At 37.2% G+C, this 22315-nt stretch overlaps 1 pseudogene across 1 annotated transcript; it reads left to right on the forward strand.

Annotated features, from left to right (window-relative positions):
* Window positions 1-17760: 17760 nt before the first annotated feature.
* LOC143585175 (uncharacterized) lies at window positions 17761-21014 on the forward strand (annotated as a pseudogene). The gene is made up of 4 exons (XR_013144514.1): window positions 17761-18956; window positions 19060-19223; window positions 19302-19525; window positions 20069-21014. The product of XR_013144514.1 is annotated as an uncharacterized LOC143585175 (transcript).
* Window positions 21015-22315: the final 1301 nt, after the last annotated feature.

The following is a 22315-nucleotide window of genomic DNA, read 5'->3' on the forward strand; positions in this document are numbered from 1 at the left end:
ACCCCAGAATCTTCAGCATGATACGCGCTGACTTCGTACAATTCTCTGACTCAGAAACATTTATTCCTCTAGCAGCACGGGGCCGTGCTTCTAAAGGCACGGTGCCGTGTTCAACTTTCCAGTCTCTATATAATGCATGCATAAATTCACTATTCCATTCACACCAAACACAAACTACCTAAATGGAAGGAAAACGGGTTGAATGGAGGCCAGTGAAGAAGGGGAAACAACATGAATCTTCCTTCCTTGAGGAGGAAATCATGAGACTCCAATGCATCGTAAGAGATCAAGTTGAGAGCAACATGAAAACCGAGGCTCGATTAGTCGAGTTAATTAACAAAGTCGACCTGCTTAGGTTCGAAAACTTCCATGTTGTGGATGGCCACCACAAAGATGTGACTTCCAAACTTAACTTTCTCAACCGACAAATCATTACGCTCAACAAAAAGCTTGACAAACTTTTGGAAGCCAAACGAGCACCACCACACATCCAGGACTTGTTCGGGAGTGGTGGTCGTTGAAGTTCTGACTTCGTTTCGTGTTTAAGTTGTTTCCGCTAGTACTATGTGTTAGGACCCGAGAATTGTTGTTGTACTTTTCATTTTATCTATTTTTAATTATATCTTTAGTTTTATGTTTTTAATGAAATCTAGGATGTTTAATTACCATGTTAAAATAACCAGAAAATAAAAACCCAGTTAAAAACAAACCAGCTCAGACAAATAAACAAAACTGTCTGCACTAAGCAGCACGGTACCGTGCTTCCAAAAGCACGGGGCAGTGTTTTTGGTCACAGAGCAGTTATGAGTTTTTAACTTAATAAAATAACTTTCTCCAACCACCAACCCTAATATCACTGCATTCTGAACCGAAAACCGCCGACCTTCAAATATTTTGCTAATTTCTTTATCAAATCTTCGATTCTAAATTTAAGGTATGTTAATTTAACAATTGAATTGTCCAAATTCATCATTTTAGGTTTATTTTAACCCTAAAATCGCTCAAATCGACCAAATCGGGTCAAAACCCGAAGAGGATATGGGTTAATTTGCTTGCATATGATGAATAGATTGTTGAATGTTTATTGGTCAGGGTTTAATAGAAAGAAACAATTCAGGTTTTAGGTGTTAGCATGAATACCTGACACACCATTAAACCCAATTGATATAATCGGTTAGAAACGAGGGTTCGAGTCTGAGTAAATTAGAATTCGATATTAAAAACACGAGCCGTGCACAAAACAACACGAGTCGTGGTCAAGAAAAAGTCAAACATCAAAGGAACTGAACCAGAAGCAGCAGCACGGGGCCGCGCTTCTGAAAGCACGCCGCCGTGCTTTGCTCTCTGTTTAAGCAAATTGAAAATTTTTCATGAGTTTTGACTAATTTAAGTTTAAATTGCAGATGGCCGAGTATGTGGAAGAGTTTCATGCATTCCTAGTCTTCGGAAACCGCAAGACAAAGGACCAATTGGCAAACGAAAGAATAACTTATCTCAACAACAGATATCCTGAAGCCCACTTCCATGCATGTGAAGAAACCCTGAGACAAGTCAACCAGTGGGACCACTATCAGAACATTGTGAAGGGACCTTGAAAACAGGTTTTTAGCCAAACGGGGGATTCAGTGACAGAACTTACAAAGGAGTTCCTAGCCTCATTCAACACGAAGAATAAAAATTTGACATGTGGGATACCAAGGCAATCGAGTTCCGATGTGGGGGTGTTTGGCATGCAACTTCTGTAACCCAACTGGGAGTTGATTTGGGTATTTACATGGCCGAGGAAACTGACACAGACATCTAGCTCGAGGCTAAAACAACATTTACAGATGAGGGGGATGATGATGAAGCTGAAGCAGGTGCCATAAGGGAAGAAGCTTGGGAACAGTTGAGTTATGGAACAACAAGGTATAGACCGAGCGTTTCAAAAAACACAGCACTGCGTGACCCGCTCATGAGGTACATCCACCGTTTGTTGAGTCATACCGTCACAGCTAGAGGTCAGAGTGAATGGGTTGTCAACCTAAAGGATCTTTGGGCATTATACTGCATGAAAAACGAAATACCATGCAATATCACTATGCTATTTTGCAAACTTTTCATGTCAAATGCTACTGCCCGAGGAAATTCCCCGATCTTCGGTGGTCCCTGGATCTACAACCTCTACAGGGCCTATGGTGCAGACACAGAAGGAACTCCAAGCCCAGACCCGATAGCTCTCAACCTTGATTACTATGAAAGCATGCAGATGGTTCAGCAAATCAGCCCGGGTGTAAGGAGATTTTTTGATAAGAACAACCAAGTTTGGGACCTAGAAGACCCGTCAGAGATGATGATACAGGATGTGCATGAGAGACGACAATCACTGCCCAGACCACAACGCCGCCGAACTTACCATTAGAGATGATGATACAGGATCTTCATCAAGGGCCGACCCTAGTTCGTCACACGGTAGTCGATACTCTTTCGAGGGTATATATGGACTTATTGATCAATTCTCAGCTAACACTACCGCCTCATTTAACAGGATTACAGAGCAGATGGCTGCCTCAGATGCACAGCGAGCAGCCGAATATGCAGAGACGAGGCGAGAGATTGATCGTTTGGGCTATCGCATGGATAGGCAGTGGGGATCGTTTGACCCGGACACGGGTAACTGATGACTGGCGGCATTGGTAGGTCGGGCACGGGCACGGGTTGGTAGTATTTTATGAACTTATTATGTGTGTTTTGAACAATTTACTTTTCGTCGTACTTGTTTGTTTGTTTTTATGTTGGTTTGGATACTTTTATGGCCGTGGGTGCCAAAGACATTATGCTAGGTACTAATTTAGCCCGATAGGGCAAGGGATGGATGATTCCATACCCAATTTTCAGCAGTTTATGCTTGGTTGTTTGTGGATGTTTGCAGTTTTATATTATACATGTACAAAAACAGGAAAAACGGACGAAAAACAAGGGACGCTCTGTCGAAATTTCGTTAAACCGTAGGGAAATAACTCTCCATTTCTACCCAAGATACTCAATTAGAATTTTTTATATTTTCATGAATCTTGTCACATTGAGGACAATGTGAGATTCAAGTGTTGGGAGGGGAATTATTTGACCAATTGCTTGTCCAACTAATTATAAAAATTCTCTAAAACAAATATTTTTGCAGCAAACAAAGATCACTTAAAAACCTAAAGAGAAAACCAAGAAATTTTTTTTTGCAAACAACCAATCATTACATAAAAGTGAAAAAGTAAGAAGAAGTTTTGTAATATTGAGAATAAGTTTATGCAAAATATGGCGTTAATACCCAATTCCTCCTTTACTGTGAGACAAACCTCATGCCATATAAATATTTTTTCGGAAGCTTTGAGTGAGTCATATGTTTCGTGTGATTTAGAACTTGTCGCAATTATTCATTTCAAGACCGCACGAAGCGTTGTATAAGGAAGAAGGTAATATCTACACAATTCAATTAAACCCATTACCAAAATTACAAAACCCAAAAATCCGATCACCTTATCCACTTTCACCGGTAAAATACAACACTGGTCTTTTACCAACAGACCCTAAAGAACTGGAAATGCATTCTTTCGATTTCAATTTCCTTTGCTGCATACACTTCACAAAACCTAGATTGCCTCCAGAACTTAGGGAGATAATCTTTCTCTTTAGCAATGAGGTGAGGAAAAAGTGGCGCCAAAACGAACAAAGGCCACCATTCTGTGGAATTTCCAAAATCGCAATGAAGAGAAGAGCAAAAAGATATGAACGATGCTTAGGTTGCGGAAACTGGTCCCACGAAGGAAGATGTAGAAAAAGTCAAACTCAGTCTCAGCATGAATATACCGAACTAATGAGGGTGGGGGCTATTAGGCTCAAAGCCGAACGATCCATTAGAGTTGGAGGTTATATTCAGAACAGGATTGAGGAAGAATTGATCCACATCCTCGATAAAACTGGTCTTGACGATCTGACCTTAAAAGAGTCATTAGGTATATAAAAAAAACTCTCGAAGAAAAGGAGCTAACCATTGAAGACATCTCAAAACTCCCGACAATCAGTGGACGTTGTATTTACCATTAACCCTTGAACCGCCACAAAATACCAATTCCTACTCACACTAAACCAACCCCTTTTTACCTTTTGATCTATGCAACCCTTCAAAAGGTGGAGATTTGAACTTGTTACAATCTTATTTATCACAGGTTGCATTTTGGCTAAAGAGTGTTCACATACATACATCACAGGTATGATCAGATATAAAACCGAGTGTGAGTGAACATTGTGAGAACGTTACGTTTTGCATGAACGGAAGCTCATAAAAACAAAAGTTCTCTCTTTTTTTTTTTCACTAACATAAAGATTGGTTATTTTGTTTCATCTTCTTGGAGCTCACTTAAGGGATAGCTATAATCTAAATTTGCTGTTTTTAGAGAATATTTATAAGAAGATTGCTTGAGGACAAGCAATGTTCAAGCGTGGGGATGTTTGATGTACATAGAAATATACATCTTTTCGGCATCAAATAATCTCTAAAAACTGCAATTTCTATCTAATAACATAGCATAAAAGGCTACTTATCAAAATAAAACATAATTTCAGGTGAAACCAAGCCCGAAACGAAGAAACAAGCAAAAAGACGAAGAAAAACAGAAAAAAACAAAAGAAAACAAAGAAACACGCCCCCATGCCTCAGGAAACACTCCCCCATGCTTCTGACACAAGAAAAGACAAAAGCACGGGCCGTGCTCATCATGCACGGGGCCGTGGACGAGAATGCAGAAAAGACAAAGAAGAATTGAGCACATGTCACTAAAAACCACGGGGTCGTGCCTACCAACCACGGGGTCGTTGCCACCTCACAGAAAAGACAAAACAAATCTGGCACATGTCATAAAAATGCACGGGGCCGTGCCTCATAATCCAGATTGCCTATAAATAGTGGCTCATGTTGCATTCATTTGGTGTGCCTTGAAAATAATTCTCTCCGGTTATCACTTATAAAAACACACACTAACACTCACTTTGAAGATCTAGTGAAGAGTTTGAAGGTTTGGAGGGCATCACCACTATCATCATCATCAACCATCATTACCATCATTAAGAAGAAAGATTCATCTACATTTGGTTAGATTGTTCCAAGTTTAATCATGTATTTGTTATCAATCATCTTAATGTTTATCATTATGCTCATTATGAGCTAAACTCCTTTTACCATCAAAAATTTATGAAGAAGCTTTGTTTTACTTGATAATTAATCAAGACATGTGATGTAGTCTAGTAAAGTACATGGTAATATTACAATTATCTTTTGATGAGAAATGTTTCACCATCTTAAATCACTAATTCAAAGTTGGTGGTTGTCAATTTCATTGGCAATCGTTCATGATCGATTCATGTTCTTGAAAGATAGAAATACTTTGATACATTATCGAAACACGGATCCTTATATTGTACTTAGAAATGATGAGATCTAAGTTGTGGTGTATTTTTCTAAACCTTGGTAATCCGAAAATGGCTTTGCTTAGGATATCAAATTAGTTAAAGAAACCATATGTTAACGGAATGTGTAATTATAACCTACATAAATCAACCATGGGGAGGTTGTGTGATGAACTACAACCACCCGAAGTTTTTAGAATTGGTATTTGAGAAATCGAAGTCAATCCTAATCTTTCTACTTTACGAAACTGCTTGCCAACTTAAATTGACATCATTGAGATGGTATGACATTAGGAAATGGTGGACTTTAAAATGCGCATACCATCTCCTTAGTACCAAAGATGCTCACTTAAGGTTTAAGGAGCTATCTATCATATATTGCTACGGCAAGTTTATCACATGTCTACATATTAATTATAAATGTTAAAATGGAGTGGATTCTTGATCTTAGATGGTAACCTTCGCATAATTGAACAACTCGTTTAGAATCTCTTGTCTTGGTCACCTATAAAGTACATATAAGTATTTACACTTTATAAAAAGTCAAAAATTAACCCCAAAATGATTAAAACCTCTGATTAAAGTAAAACAACGATTTATTATTATAAACCTTTGTGTCCACGGATCGATACTTGGTTCTTACCAATAATATTCTACATATACGATACGTACATTTGCCTATTTTGTGTGTGTTTAGTCTTTGTAGAAATCACTTTTATAAATTTAAAACACGATCTTGTGTAAAAGCAAATCATTCCATCCTATCATATTTTTATACCATACGCACGCACGCGTCAGTGATCCTTGTCCAAGGATACACACTTGTCAACAAGAGGGTTAGTAGGATTTTCAAATAATGATAACCGTTTATCACGGTCTCCACAGTTGATTCCCCAAACCCCGTTAGCACAATCAATTGCCGCATGTGTTGTGGCAAGGAATGGCGTACCCAATATGATTTGTGGTTGTCTATTATTCAAACGTTTTGCATAGTCAAGTACAAGAAAGTCATCTGGGCAGAAAAATTCATCCACTTGAACCATTACATTAGTCACCATGCCCAGAGGGAGTGTATGAGTTTGGTCCGCTAACACCACGGTGGTGTTAACCCTTTCTAACGGTCCAAATTTAACTGATTATATAAACTACCGAGCATGATACTAACACATGCTCCAAGATCTAGAAGTGTCCGATCAGTTTTAAATTCCCCAATTTGAATTGATAAAAACGACACTCCCGGGTCTTGGAGTTTACTCAGGGTGGTATTATGTTCCAGCCCTTCATCCCTTGTGTTGGTCAATTTACCATTTAAACAGTTATCACAAGAATAATTTTCACCAAACGATGTTTCATTTGCTTTTAATTTTGAGTTATCTTGGAAAATCGTTTCATTTTGACCAACAGAATCACTCTCATCACTAACATCTTCCACCACCCTTCAACAAACTATGGTGGTGAATCAACTTCAACACTAGAAAATTCAAAATTAGGTAAAATACTTACCGCATTGATGTGCACATTGTTTCCCTTCTTCACGAATTATTTCAAGAACACCAAGAACTCGATGAACCGTAAAATTTATTTTTTTACTTGAGCTCTTAAACCCCAAAAACTACTAAGAACACCTGAAAACTTTAATAAATAGCAATAAACACACGATCATGGTAGCAAATAATCAACTTCTTGAATCGATGATTTCATAAAACCCGAGCCGCGAACGATTCATGAAGCTCTAATACCACCTGTAATTCCCAAATCAGATCTTCAAAATATGATATCAACCGAACACGATGTTTGTACGGAATCCAAACACCATGGTGATTCAAGAATAGTATATTAATAAGATGCACAATATGAACATGATTAAATGTGGTTTCAATGCATATGATTCTATTGATTAATCGTTAGACACATAAACCGAATACCCTCAATTGCTCTCTAGAGTTTATGGTGGCTATTAAAATGCTTAGTGAGTGATAATCCTAGAATAATATAAACATTATATTATATAGGAGTGCTAATACAACGGCCTAAGGCCAAGCTCAAAGACAAAACCCAAGCCAAAATCCAAAGGGATTTCGGCTTTCCCATGAGCTTAACCGAAATCACTCTTGTGTCTTCGTATTTACACTCTCCAAGCTGTAACCATATCATATGAAGTACTTCAACTCGTCTCTTCCATCCTGTTCATGTTGTAGCTCGTTTGATACACATCAGTCTCACCAACTTATGACCAACACCCTCTCTACTTGACGCACCGTCTGTGAATGACGACCATACCTAATCTTTTTCTGGTGGTAAAGCGGGTGTTTGTTCATCGTGACACTCTTTTTCTTTATTTTTGGGAAAGTTTGTAATAAAATCTGCCAAAACTTGTCCTTTTATGGCAGGTCTGGATTTGCATTCTCTCGCGTGTTCTCCCAATTCGATTGCCCATTTGGCCAACCTACCGGACAGCCCTGGCTCGTTATCACTGCTAGCACCACTTTTTCTAACATGGAATATCTAGTTTTTGAATCCGCCAATGTCCTACTTATATAATAAATAGGAGTTTGGACTGACTTCCTGTCTACTATGAGGACCACACCAACCGCAATATTAAACATAGAGAGGTACAATGTTAAAGGCTCACCCGTACATTGTGCCGTTAAAGTTGGTAACTCCTTTAAAAACTTTTTTACTTCTAGGAAAGAATGCTCTGCCAAAGGCGTCCACTTGAAATGAGCTTTTTGAGACAATTACGGAGAGTGGATAAAAGAAAACGATTTTTACGCATGATTAGCCAGATTTCTGTTCAAAGCAACCAACCTTCCATTTAATGTTTGAACCTTTTTAAGGGAAGAGGGAGATGGCATTCTTGCAACATTTCTCATACATAATATCATATATGCTCCATGTGTTAAAAAACACGTACTGAGATCGGTAATGACCAATTAAAGCTGTGATAACTAACAAATTCTTCATGCAAGGACCATTATTTACTCTTGGGAAAATAACTAGTTCCATTTTTCCAATCATCATTGACCATCTCAGGTATCCTACACCCACAAATATTTCCGCCCTGCATCATATGTACCTTCAGATATTTAATTTGCCTCTTCGGCAAACCATTATCAATACGGGCGAGTTGATTTCGCGCCCCGTGTCTAACATTCTTAAGCAAATGTTTAAACTTTCCTGTGTTTAATGCCTCCTTGATTTCATTTTTCAAGCTGATACAATCATGTAAGGACCCGGTGCCCTAAATTTCACTTCGGTTTACTCATAAACACAGTTCTACAAATCAGAGTTAATTAAAACCTTTCGCGGAATATAAAACTTCATACATTCAATACAAAATATTCAAATCTTGTCTTTTAACCTAACATAAAACATCGTATTTAAACGTCATAACATTCTTCTTCGGATGCCAGCCTCATCAGATCTTGCCATGTGTCTACGTCAAGCTAACTCCTTTAACCTATTTACCTGCGTGCATACTAAAAGTCAGCTACGCTGAGTGAGTTCTTAGAATCAAGCAACATACAATGCCTTCACATATCATACATATATTCATATCCGAAGATACATATTCATACTTAACCTGTTACCTTTCTTACATACATACATATATACGTATCTGAATATACATATTCATACATATTTACTTACATGTATCCGGAGACACATAATAATACATTGTCCTTAAATATTCATAAGAGAAACATTACACAACGTTCATTACAGGAATTTATACTAATGTTCATAGAAGGGACACTATATATTATCCATAAATGGAACAACTTGTATTATCCATGGAAGGAACACTACATATTATTCATAGAAGGAACAACGTGTACTATCCATAGGAGGAACACTATATGTATTGTCGGTAAAAGGAACAACGTTTATTATCCATAAAAGGAACATTCACTTAATCGTATAATATCCATCTAAGAAACACTATTGGGGTCCACAGTCCTTATCTACATTGTTACATTCCACGTCTAAGTCCAAAGGAAGTTAGCGAGATTTGCCATCCTAACTTACTATGTCGGACGTAGATTATACCCACGTAAACAAGCATACCACATCATAACCTACAGACGCACTGGGAATCCTTCACATTAGTCTTCTAATGATCACCTTCCCTTGAAATATGTGCAATATCCGAAGATCGTTCACGTACCAACAAGCATTCATTATATCTTCAATGACTTTCACATAAATCATATATGGCATACACTTACCAATTAAGGTAATTGTATTAACTAATCACATTGAGTATGCACACAGTCCCGAAAACATAATAAGGAAATAGGGCTAGAAACTCACCTGAGCTCGGTTCCTTTCTGAGTTAATGGTAACTCCTCTCTTTAACTGGGCGCGGCTAACTGTATAACAAATACACGTATCAATTAACTATCACTACCCTTATCGTATTTCTAGTTTGATATAACCCTCAACGAAGGGGTCCGGGGGAAGCGCCTCTGGCAGCGGGGTCTAGGGGCGGAAGCCTCTAGCAGGGTCCAAGGGGCAGAGCCCCATGCTGGGGTCGAGCTGCCAGGTCAGCTTGGAAACATTTTATTTCTATTAAAGGCCCTCTACTAAAATTTCATTAGAATTCTTAAATTATTATTTTATTTGCTAACGCATTCTTTATGATGAATGGTTCCATTCGTTATAACGAATGGTTTGATCTGAGACGAATGAATGGGTAACGAATGAATCAGGCCATTCGTGATTTATTTGAGATGAATGAAAGGCTCATTCGTTACAAGAGCACACGAAGGTATCTATAACGAATGGTTCCATTCGTTGTCTCCTCATAACAAATGATGAATGCCATTCGTTAATTCTGTAAGACGAATGAGAGGTTCATTTGTTATAAAGATATGCGAATGTATCCTATTCGTTATGACTGCATAACGATTGATCAGTCATTCGCTATTCATAACAAATGAATACCGGTACTTATCCAATCTTTGAATCTGATTGTCAATGTCAAAATCGTCAAGAACATAAAATAGTCAACATGCACCAGATCTGCAATTAACCCTCAATTCGCGATGAAACAACATCAAATAGGCATCAATCTACTCATAATCAGATTGCCTATTAACCTTTATCCACCAAACATCAAAACATTTTTTTTAAATGGTGCGTTTAATCTATATATATATGGTTCTTAATACTATCGATTAACCTATCAAATGTTAACGGATTTCATTGAGAATCATTTTGTTTGTTTCGTCTTTATCATTTGCATATAGATCTAGGAATACTAAACAAGCCGAACAAGTTTTTGTTATAGAACGTACGTTAATTGAATTGGTTTCACGAACACAATCTAAGCTTGGTGTATGTCTTTCTCGTCACGATGCTCTAACACCCACAAGCTCGGGTATTTTCTTCCGGATCTTGGTCCGAGATAAAATAGGGTGTTTATGTGTGTTTTTGAAGGTGTAGGTTATGGTGTAGAGATGGATGGAAATGGAAAGGATTAGGGTTTAAGGGGTATTTATACTCCCTTAAGCCCATGGACTTTAGGCCCATCTTTCCCTTTTGGTCCATATTTAATTCCATCTAATTAGCCTACTTAACATATCTTTATTATTTTATTATTTCTCTACTAATTCAAGTAAATTTTTCCATCATAATAAATAATATATTAAATATTATTCTTGGAAATTTCGAGATGTTCAAAATCATCTGTGTGATGACCAATATCATCACGAAACATACAATGTTTGTAGGATTCAAATTCTTCATAGGTTTAGGCTTTATGAAGTCAACATTTTCGGTAGTCAAAATCTCGATTGAAGTTTTTGTAATAGGAGTCCACTTGTGCTCACCGCGTACACAACCATGCTCTTTACTTTTTTTTCCAATTAACGCGCATGTCTCAGGTCCACGAGAAGATTCTGAGGGTGGTTGAATCCGAGACCAAATAGATGAGCGTTCTTGTTTATCATAGCGAATTTTTAAACTCTGCTTTGTATTGTTTTCGCGGACTATCACACCCTAAAACCTTTTATGTTGCTGCAAAAACATTGGCAACTGTCATGATAGCAACCCAAGATTTGGGTGTCCTATCACGATCAGGTAAACACCTTATAAGATCCTTACTGCGAACGTTTTGCCTGAAAGTGCCTCTAATCATATCTTCACTAATCCCTCCAATATTCAATCCTTCTTTGTTAAACGAGTGATAAAATCTTCTATTGACTCGTTATCTTGCCGAACAACAGTCAAAAAATATGAGGGATCTCGAGTATGTTTCTTCTGCTAACTGAAACTTTGTGTGAATTTTGTGACGAGGTCGTTCCAGATTTGGATTTGTCCATCTAGTAATTTCTCGAACCATTTGCAGGCAATTCCCATCAAATTAAGTGCAAACATGTGGCACTAGAATGGTAAAGTCCATCCGCTCACCCCTCTTACCGCTGTGAAATTGAGAAGATGGTCACTGGGATCAGTCATCCCATCATACTTTCCCAAACTACTAGGAATTTTCACATTGTTGGGAAAGGAGTCGTAGTAATTCGCGGGATGAAATTGGATATCAACAAATGTCGTGGGTTGATATGACTTTGTAAATCTACTTTCTCATCACTGCAATATTCAGTTTTTTGACCATCACTCACGGACGACTTGTTTCCTCACTACACACAATTTCGGTTATCATCACTTAGATAGCCATCATTACCGCCACGATAGGTATCATCATGATATTCGCAAGTAGCACGACTCTGATCGTACGTATTTATATGAGACACGCTCCTATCTACACGATGACCTCTATCGTGACCCTCACTCTCCCAGCATTTTTGAAAACTATCCTAGTCTGGATGCTGGCACCCGATTGACTATGACAGATTGTTAGTAGGGGTGATGGTGAAAATGATTCTTCATACGACAACGTCCTTGGTGGTACGTGCTTGTTACGCAACATACACCCGTATACTTCAGCGATTCATTCTTGTTCTCTTCTAACCACTCTTTAGGAGTTTGTGTCACACCCCAACCTAACGATGAAACATGCCGGGGTAAGACATAATTTGTATTGAAGCTCAAAGACACTAAATTAATAATAAGTGTCAATATCTAATTTATTTTATTCAAATCGCTTTACAAAAGGTATTTAAAACAAAAGAAATTACCAAAACAATTAAACAACATAAAGTAAAAGTAAACAACCGTGTCTTTTCAAACATTCAACTAGATTCAGACAAGTCTACTCAGACAGCGTCTGAGGCTGAGGATTATGATGAGGATGGGATACCAACCGACCATAAAAGCAGTATACACATAATTCATATAGCAGTTTACAATTAATCGAGCAATATCACAATCACGCAAATAATGGAATTGGTCTAAGTATATTAGTATAATAATAATTTCTATACGCAGAGTGCCCCCAAAACAAAAATTGAAAAAAAAAGGGATGTGATTACTTACTTAAAGACAAGGTAGGGGGGTCTTGGAGGCTGACGGTGGGGAGAGGAAGAGACAGAAAGAAAATAAAATTAATTTAAAAAGAAATAAATATTCTAGATGAATGAATATCTATATATATATACAATTCGTTAAATATTCAATTAGTATTTATAAGTTAAGCTTTGAATATGTTTAAATATAATGATCTTAACATTTCTCCTAATCACATGGGTCTCGGGTTGTTGACGAACCGAGTCAAACCGAACGCATGCTTGCTCATACTTGGTTTGGTTTGAAAGAGAGCCGAACCGAGCGGATTGAATTTTAAAAAACGAGCGATAGTTTTTTGCTTGAACTTGGTTTGGTTTGAAATCAAACGGCTTGGTTTGGCTTGGTTTAGCTTGGTTTCGTACAAAGTGTTTATTTTTAAATTTCTAAAAGTAAAAATGTTTCATTAATTTAATACTTCCAACCCTAAAATGTCTATACTTTCAACCCTAAAATGTCTAAGACTCAAAGTTAATAAGAAAACATATATAAAATGAGCAACTAGAGTTTAAAATTGAAATATAAAGTCAACACAAAAGAGGAAAATTTCACAAACTTAAAAAAAAAAACTTTATTTTATATATATGCATAATATATATATATATATATATAATAAAAAATAATTCAAACAAAAACGAATCGAATCGAACTGAGCGAGGCTTTGCTCATGCCTGGTTTGTTTTCAAACCAGACCGAGCCGAACTACTCATTTCTAAACCGAGCCGAAATCGAACGAGCATTTTTTGAGCGATTTTCGAGCGGGCAGCGGACGAGCAGCGAACAGATCGGACAACCCTACATGGGCCACTATCCAATGTTATATTTAAAGAGATTTATGAATTGTAAAATATTGTTTATCATAATTATTTATATCGTATTAATCCAAAAAGTATAATTAATCCATAAATATGTTATTATGTATATTATAAATTTACTTTTTTTGTTATATTTTTTAACCACAAGGGCACTATAGAAGTTATACACTATGGAGATTAAACCTTGACCATTAAATTTACATCCAAATCACCTTACCCCTCTCATCAAAATGGGAATGGTTAACTTGGATTAAGACCATGCGTAGCGGTAGGGGGAGAATGAGGGGAGAATTGTGTCACATGACGCCCAGTCATGAAGAAAATGAATTGTATTTTAAGGGTGTAGTGGTGAGGGAGAGGTTGAAGGGAGAATTATCACAATTTTAATGATTATGTAAATAAAAAATTAATAAAAATAAGTGGGCCCCGCATGGTTGAAATATTCCTCGGTTCCCCTCTTCTCGTCACTTCTCAGGGGTGTTCCTTCGCAATCTGCTTCACTTCTCCTGTTCCTTTGCAATCTCCTTAGCTTCTTCTTTTTTTACGGGCGGTCTAATACATATCGTATTTATTATATAGATATACAATTTTAAGTGACTTTGTGCGTCATGGTATTATAACTTCTGCTTAACAGATGTTTTCTGCTTTGTTTTTTGTAACTTTCGCATAAGCTGTTGTACATTAACTTTTACCTAATTATTATTATATATAACAAAAGGACAACTTTGGTGCCACAAGAGGTCGATTAGGCCACTTGGCTGCACCTTAGTGTTCGAAAAAATTCAATTTTTTATTTTAGTTTCAATACCGTAACGAACATAACATAAATCGGTCAAATGACAATTTTGTTTTCTCTATTTTTGTTTTAGTTCTCCGTAATGAATGTTACGGAAACCGGCTAAAATCGCATAGACTCGCCCCATTTGGTTTTAGTTTCGGAACATAACGACCACAGATCGAATGGCAAATTTATTTTTTGGTTTCGGTTATGGTATCGTAATAAACGTGGAGGAGACCGATCCAATTTGCGTAAAGTCATCACCTCAATGCCCGGATTTGACAACTTAGGTTTTACCACTGCTCGAGTTTTACCGACCTACCCGACGCAACACGTCCAAGGTGAAAATACTAGGATCTTATATATTTTCTATTTTATTTGAGCTAAAAGATTTTGCATGCAGCCGAAGTACAAACATTTAAGTATTTAACTTGATTAGAATCTGAAATGACCTTCGTACCCTTTCCAGGGTGTGCTATGACTTATGACTCGGTGGTCGTTGTGTCGTCCATTTGACCCAAGAGTCCAACAAATCCTATAACCAAATGATACTTTTCAAAAGGGAATTACTAGGGACACAATTGGGTTATACTAAAAAAACCCCCTCAATATGTCCCGTATAGCTTAATACGGGGCATATTGAGGGTTTTTTTTTTTAAAACCCCATCAACTTTTGTCTTATTATGTTTTTTATTTTATTTTATTTTATTTTATTTTTTTGTGTTTTTTCATTTTTCTTTTTTATGTTTTAAGTTTTATGTTTTAATTTTGTTTTTTTGTTTTCCTTTCCTTTTTTGTTGTTTTTATATAATAATTTTGTTTAAAAGGATGTGTTTTTATAACAAATTTTTTTAACAAAACAATAAACACGTATATACATCAAACCAAAACATTATCATATACAAAACATCGAGTTTGTACAAAATAAAACAAAATATATACAACAAAAATTGCCAACAAAAATAGTCATATTAAAGCATCGACTACATGGTGTTTCCGAGCGACATACTCGACCGCTCGATATTCTGCGCCACAAGTCTTTAAAAATGGCCAACTTATGACCGTGTTGTAATGCGATGTCAGCTTTCGGAGGTGCGGATACATATGGGAATGGTCACTATCGGCCTGAAACTGTAGATATCGGTACCCAGCTAATATATCGTCACCCTCTACCGGCCTCGACACTTGGCCCTACTCATGCTCAATCTCCATCTCCATCTCCTCCTCCATTTATAACAATTAAATAATAATAAATTAAATTAAATTATAATATTTATAATAATTAAATAATAATAATAATATTACAGTACTTATAATACTAATAATAATAATATTAATATTAATATTAATATTATTAATAATAATAATAAGTTATAACAGTAGTAGTAGTAATAATAATAACCGACAAATAACAAACTAAACTCGAATAACAAACTAAAATGATTTATATTAAACATATATTACCTGGTTTCAATTTATCAAAAAACCAAAATTTTTATTTTATCATCCCGGTTTTATTAAAAAAAAACTCGGTTTAGCTAAATTATATACACATATGTATAATATATACATATATGTACATTTACATGGTTTTTTGTACGCATGTGTATAATTTAAGATAAATGATGCTGTACATATGTGTATATTACGTAACTAAAGATTATATAAAATTATACATATGTGTATAATGCGACGTTTTTTTTATTTTTTTTGTTTTTTTATTTTTTTAATGAAACAGGAATGAAATATAAGAATTTTAGTTTTTTTACTTTTTAAAAATTTTTATTATTTTTCGGTTTATGATTTTTTTAAAGGTGTTTTTAGTGGTACAAAATGGATTTCAAAGTTCTCAATTTGTAAAGGGTTCTTTTAGAATCCTTACTATATATATATATAATAAATAGAATAAAGGGGGAGCCATATGGCTCAATTATTCAAACTGAACATATATGCCCCGTATTGTATAATATGTGGCATATTGTTACTGAACTAATATGCCATGTATTGTACAATACGGTATTGCATAATACGTCTCATATAAAGTACAACATAAAAGACAAACACTTCTTAATATAGGCCATATTGCACTATACTTCCAATATTAAGAGGTGTATGGGGTGTGTATCGTACAACCCTTTCAAAAAGCTAAGCCAAGTCCCTAAACTCACTAATCATAATTTCTATTTTAAACCTCTATACTTTTATTCTTTTCTACTTTTACTCTAGCTTATTCATTGAATCAAGTTGCCTGGGTTTAGTAAATTAAAAATAAATCATTAAGTGAAAATGTGGGACAGGGAACAATCAATTGAGTCTAAATGATCGTTACACAATCATAAATAGCATAATTATGTCATAAAAACAGACCACGTGTATATGACTCATGTAAATGATTTGTTTTCACTTGTATTTTTTTAATAAAAATTTTAAAATTACTTGAACCTTCTTGACTGAAAACCTTGGAGACTTGGAGAGTGACAATTAACCATTTTAGGATACGTTTTCAAAAGGTTATCAATTGAATTGTTAGGTTTTGAGTTTTCATGTCTAATAATATTTATGTTCTATTATGGCTGTCTTTTTAACACGTTTTATGCTAACTCTAGTTTGGTTTGTATAAAAAAAAATTTATATTTATTTGTACATGGATATTTCCACAAAACTCTGTAACTTCAAGTCGATTGTTTATAGATGTCGTTAGTTTGTTATAGAACCCTAGATTTTAAATCGTATTTTCGTCTCTTCTCGATCAAATTGTTTGATTTCGTTACCTAACTCTATAATCTACTTAAAACTCGGGAAACAGAGAGTGCACAATACTCGACCTAACCAAAAAAAAATATCTATAAACAAGGAAAGATGATTTATTTTATTTTGTACCATTCGTATAGGCTACAACATAACCTAACACTTGTAATGGTCACTTGACAATTAAGGCATTGTGTAGAGATTGAAGACAGTACAAGGGTAGTAAATGTAACTTGTTCATCTCTTTCTTCCCCAGAGCCAATACCCACACAAATACACACTCTCTCTCCCTCTCTCTCTCACACACACACTTTCTGTACGTTTCACTCTCGAAACCTACAAACCGACGATTCACCACCTGCTGTCAAAGATTCTTTCAATCCCTTAATTAATACTCTCTCTCTCTCTCTCTCTTCAAATCCCCATATTCATTCCACTCATTTCTTCTTGTTCTTCATGATTCTGGGTATTATTTTTTAATCCAGTTTGGTCCCAGTTATTATTATTAATAATTTCATGGGTTGAGTGGGTTCGAAGCCGGAGGACTCGCCGGCGGTTGACTTATGCAGAAAAAGATGTCACTTTCTCGACGAAGCAATTCACCAACGTTATGTTCTTGCTGAAGCTCACTTAGCCTACTTTCATTCCCTTAAATCCCTCGGCGATTCTTTACACCGCTTTTTTGATCTTCACGTAGACGGCGGAGCATCTCCGGTCATTAACCTTCCGCCGGCTAATAAAAAGGGAGACTCTCCGGTCGGTCACCGGCGGTCGAATTCCGGGTCGGGTCATATTCACTTTCATTCAGATTCCGATGAGGTGATGTTTCCGATGACTCTATGCATTTACACTCCGACCACGGCGGCGCGTCTCCGCCGCGTGCCTACGGTAATTTTAGTTATTCCGATCAGAATGAATTGGGTTATGCTTATCCTCCGGCGGGTTACCCGGCAGGCGGTTACACGGTTAATTTCATGAAGAAGCAAACGACGCCGTCTGTTATGTACCAGCAGAGACCCATGAATTCGGAACCTATACATTTCGGTTACAATAATCAAAACCTGATTTTAACTCTTACAATAATAATAATTACTCGAATTTCGGGGAGTTTTTCGGTTCGGCTTCACAGCCACCTTCATACGGAGGTGCTGCGGGTGTTGCAGCACCTCCGTACGGAGGTTTTGAGGAGGCTTCGTCTTCAAATCCGAAGACGACGCCTCCTCCTCCCCCTCCACCCGCCCCTACCTCGGGTTGGGATTTTTTAAACCCGTTTGAGAGTTACGAACCGTATTACCCTCCGTGCACACCGAGTCAGGATTCGAGGGAAGTGAGGGAGGAGGAAGGGATTCCGGATTTGGAAGATGAGGATTTGTACCAACATGAAGTTGTGAAGGAAGTACATGGGAATCAGAAGTTTGTTGATTCCGGTGGCGGTGGGGATGGTGGTGGTTCGAAGAAACCGGTGGTAATCGATGAGGAAAGTGTTCCAAATGTGGTGGCCAAAGAAGAGGATCCGGTGGAGTCCGAGGTTCATGTGGTGGATAAGCAAGTTGTTGAAGATCAAAAGAAGCCGGCAACATACAACAGTGACTCGGAAGTCGTTAAAGAAATTCAAACGCAGTTTTATCGGGCATCAGAGTCGGGTAACGAGCTAGCGAAGATCCTGGAGGTCGGGAAAGTTCCACATAACCGCAAACATAATGCGTATCAAGGTTTGAATTTTACTTGCTAAATGTTTTAATGATTGTTTGGTATTTAATAGTTAATATGTTATGTTGCTGACTTTAGTCAATTGTTGATATTGTGTTTGATTAGCTCCATCCAAGATGTTGAACGGGTTTACGCCTTTATTATCACTCGCTCCACCCGACCCTGCTGATTTAGATGTGGATGTAGATTTGTTAACTAAGTCCAAGAATCTTTCGTCCACGTTACATAAACTGTATTTGTGGGAGAAGAAATTGTTTGATGAAGTTAAGGTATGCGTTTTGTGTTACTAAAAGTAATAATTAGATGAAGTTAAGGTTGTTAGCTTTAAGGTTTGTTATGTGTGACAGATTGAAGAGAAAATGAGATTACTTCATGAAGAGAAGAAACGAAAACTTGTACGTATGGATGAGAAAGGTGCCGAACATCATAAAGTTGATGCAATGAGAAGTTTTGTTAGAAGTCTTTCGACTAAAATTCGAATCGCAATTCAAGTTGTCAAGAAAATCTCTCAGAAAATAAATAATTTGCGGGACGAAGAATTGTGGCCACAGTTAAATGACTTCCTTGAAGGGTATGGTTTTTTTTCTTTTGACTTGTACTTGCAAATTTATCAAAGTTGGAACACATAAAGTTGATGCAATGAGAAGTTTTGTTAGAAGTCTTTCGACTAAAATTCGAATCGCAATTCAAGTTGTCAAGAAAATCTCTCAGAAAATAAATAATTTGCGGGACGAAGAATTGTGGCCACAGTTAAATGACTTCCTTGAAGGGTATGATTTTTTTTCTTTTGACTTGTACTTGCAAATTTATCAAAGTTATTGACTCCTAATGTGTTCCAATTTTGTTTCTGTAAATTACAATGAACCTTCTTTAGAAAAGTCACAATCAAATTAAGTTTAAACGAATCTTCTCTAGAAAAGTCACAATTATTTGGCCCGTTATGAGATGAAACATATCCCGAATTGACTCATTAATAAGCAAATTGGTTGATATTGCAAGTTGCAAGCTCTTAAGAGTTCACAATAATTGTCTTCAGAAATATTAAATTTATGCTAGAATATATATCCTTTATTTATTAATTATTAATAGTATATTTGTTTTATATCGTATTCAGGTTAACAGGAATGTGGAGATCAATGCAAGAATGCCACCATATTCAGTGTGAGGCAATTAATGCAGCTAAACGTATCGACTCGATCGCATCTCACAAACACTCGAGTGACGCGAGTCTCGATGCCACACTGAAACTCGAACACGAGCTCCTCAACTGGGCAATACGGTTCTCATGCTGGTTCGGTGCTCAAAAGGGGTTTGTGAGAGCTTTAAACGAGTGGCTTCTTAAATGTCTTATGTACGAGCCTGAACAAACCGTGGATGGACCCGTTCCCTACTCACCTGGTCGACTCGGTGCACCAGCCATATTTGTAATATGTAACCAATGGGCTCAAGCCATGCAAAGTATTTCTGAAAAAGAAGTGGTGGAGTCAATGCGGAATTTTGCAACGAATGTTCTTCAGTTATGGGAACGGGATAAGGTGGAAATGAGACAACGGACAGTTGTCGATAAAAACCAGGATAGAAATATGGATAAAGAGGATCAGAAGATTCATAAAGAGCTGCAAATGTTGGATAGAATGATTGTTGTTTCATCCGGAAACGATATGTTGTTAGGACATCATGTTTATCAGAGTGAAACTAGTAAAGCGATTAGTTTGCAAACAAGTCTACAACGCGTGTTTGAATCGATGGAACAGTTTACTGTGGCTTCGTTGAAAGCTTATGAGGAATTATTGAGACGGATACAAGAAGATAGTCTGGCTAGATAGCAAGAACCGAAACCTCAACGGTGTTCATGTTAACATTTGGCTTTGGGGGCTTGATGACATGGCGAGAGGTGATTGGTTGATCTTAAGTGCAGGTAGTTAGCATAGAGATGATGTTATAGAAATGATATGAAGATTGATGTCTGTTAGTTGGTAATATATTGGTTCCTAGAATATTTTATGTTAGAAGTAGAGAAATGAATTGATTTTTTTATTGCTAAAATGCATTGAGGACTAGACATGTTGTTCGGATCGGTTTGACTGGTTTCAAAAGTATAGGGTACCAAATTTTGGTTTGGTTCGGGTCAAAACTAGAATTAACCAAACCGGTTATTGAAGTAGTTTGGTTCGGGTTTGATCCCAACCTGGTTTTTTATGCACTACTATCTGAAATACCCAACATGTAAGGACACCAGGTACAATCCTAAAAATAACTATCACATGTAAGCTAAAGTCCAAAATTCAATTATTTCAGTTTTCAAAGTTCATAGGTGGATAGTTATTCCAATTGTAAACTGAAGAGGTATGTACCCGCCTTAACATCGAGCGGGGCGGGTCAACCCACAAGATATAGACAAGAGGCTTGAAATCAAGATATCATGAAGGCACAAAGCCAAAACCTATGCGCACGGCGCATATCATATATGCTCACGCATCACATATGCTCACGCGTATCACATGCTCGCGCACCATATATGCTCACGCATATCACATCTGCGCGTGGCGCATATCGCATGCTCACGCATCATATTTGCTCACGCATATCACATCTGCGCGTGGCGCATATTAAATATGCTTGCGCATATCACATCTGCGCATGAAACATCTGCGCGTGAGAATAAAGAGAAGACTTCGCGCATCCTCAGGATAGGCGGATATCACACGTGCACATAATCAACCCCGTCCTTATCCAAATCAGGATAAGGACAACCTTGATTGTGCTCGTCAGCAAACCTTCCAGAAGGTATCCTTTAAGGAATAAGAATATGCTGATGTTGACAGCTGCCAATGAAAGGTGGACAACTCAGCAAAACCCATGTGCTACCACGTGATTGCACATGGGTCAGGTAAAATGCCTGGGTCAGAGAATAATCAATGAAAAAGCACCAGGTGTCCTAAGGACACGTGGCGCAAAGCAACAGGAGGAGGCCAAAAAGGCCCTAATGGGATCTGAGCCCAATCATTGGAAACCCTAACACTATAAATACCACACCACCTCCACAAGGGGAGGTAAGCAAGAAAATACATTCCAATTCCTTACTCTCAGATTATTATTATCTTCTCCTACAATCTCTTATTCTCACACCGGAGGGTTACCCCAAAGAGGACCCCTCTGTCCCTTTCTGAGGGGTAAGTTTACGGTGCTGCTCGTTTTGTAGGTGGAAGAACTCATACTCCGGAGAACCATCGGTGAAGTAGCATACTCATACCCGAGGAAAGTTGATCGTCTACCAGTGAGCCGATCCACGTTTCTTCATTGGCGCCATCACCTGTTACAACGGCAACAAAATCTCATCAGTTCTCTCTGAAAAACTTCA

The sequence above is a fragment of the Bidens hawaiensis genome, unplaced genomic scaffold, assembly GCF_021521415.1.
Source record: "Bidens hawaiensis isolate Kalapana, Puna unplaced genomic scaffold, B.hawaiensis_p1.1 tig00033601_1, whole genome shotgun sequence".
Lineage (NCBI taxonomy): Eukaryota > Viridiplantae > Streptophyta > Magnoliopsida > Asterales > Asteraceae > Bidens > Bidens hawaiensis.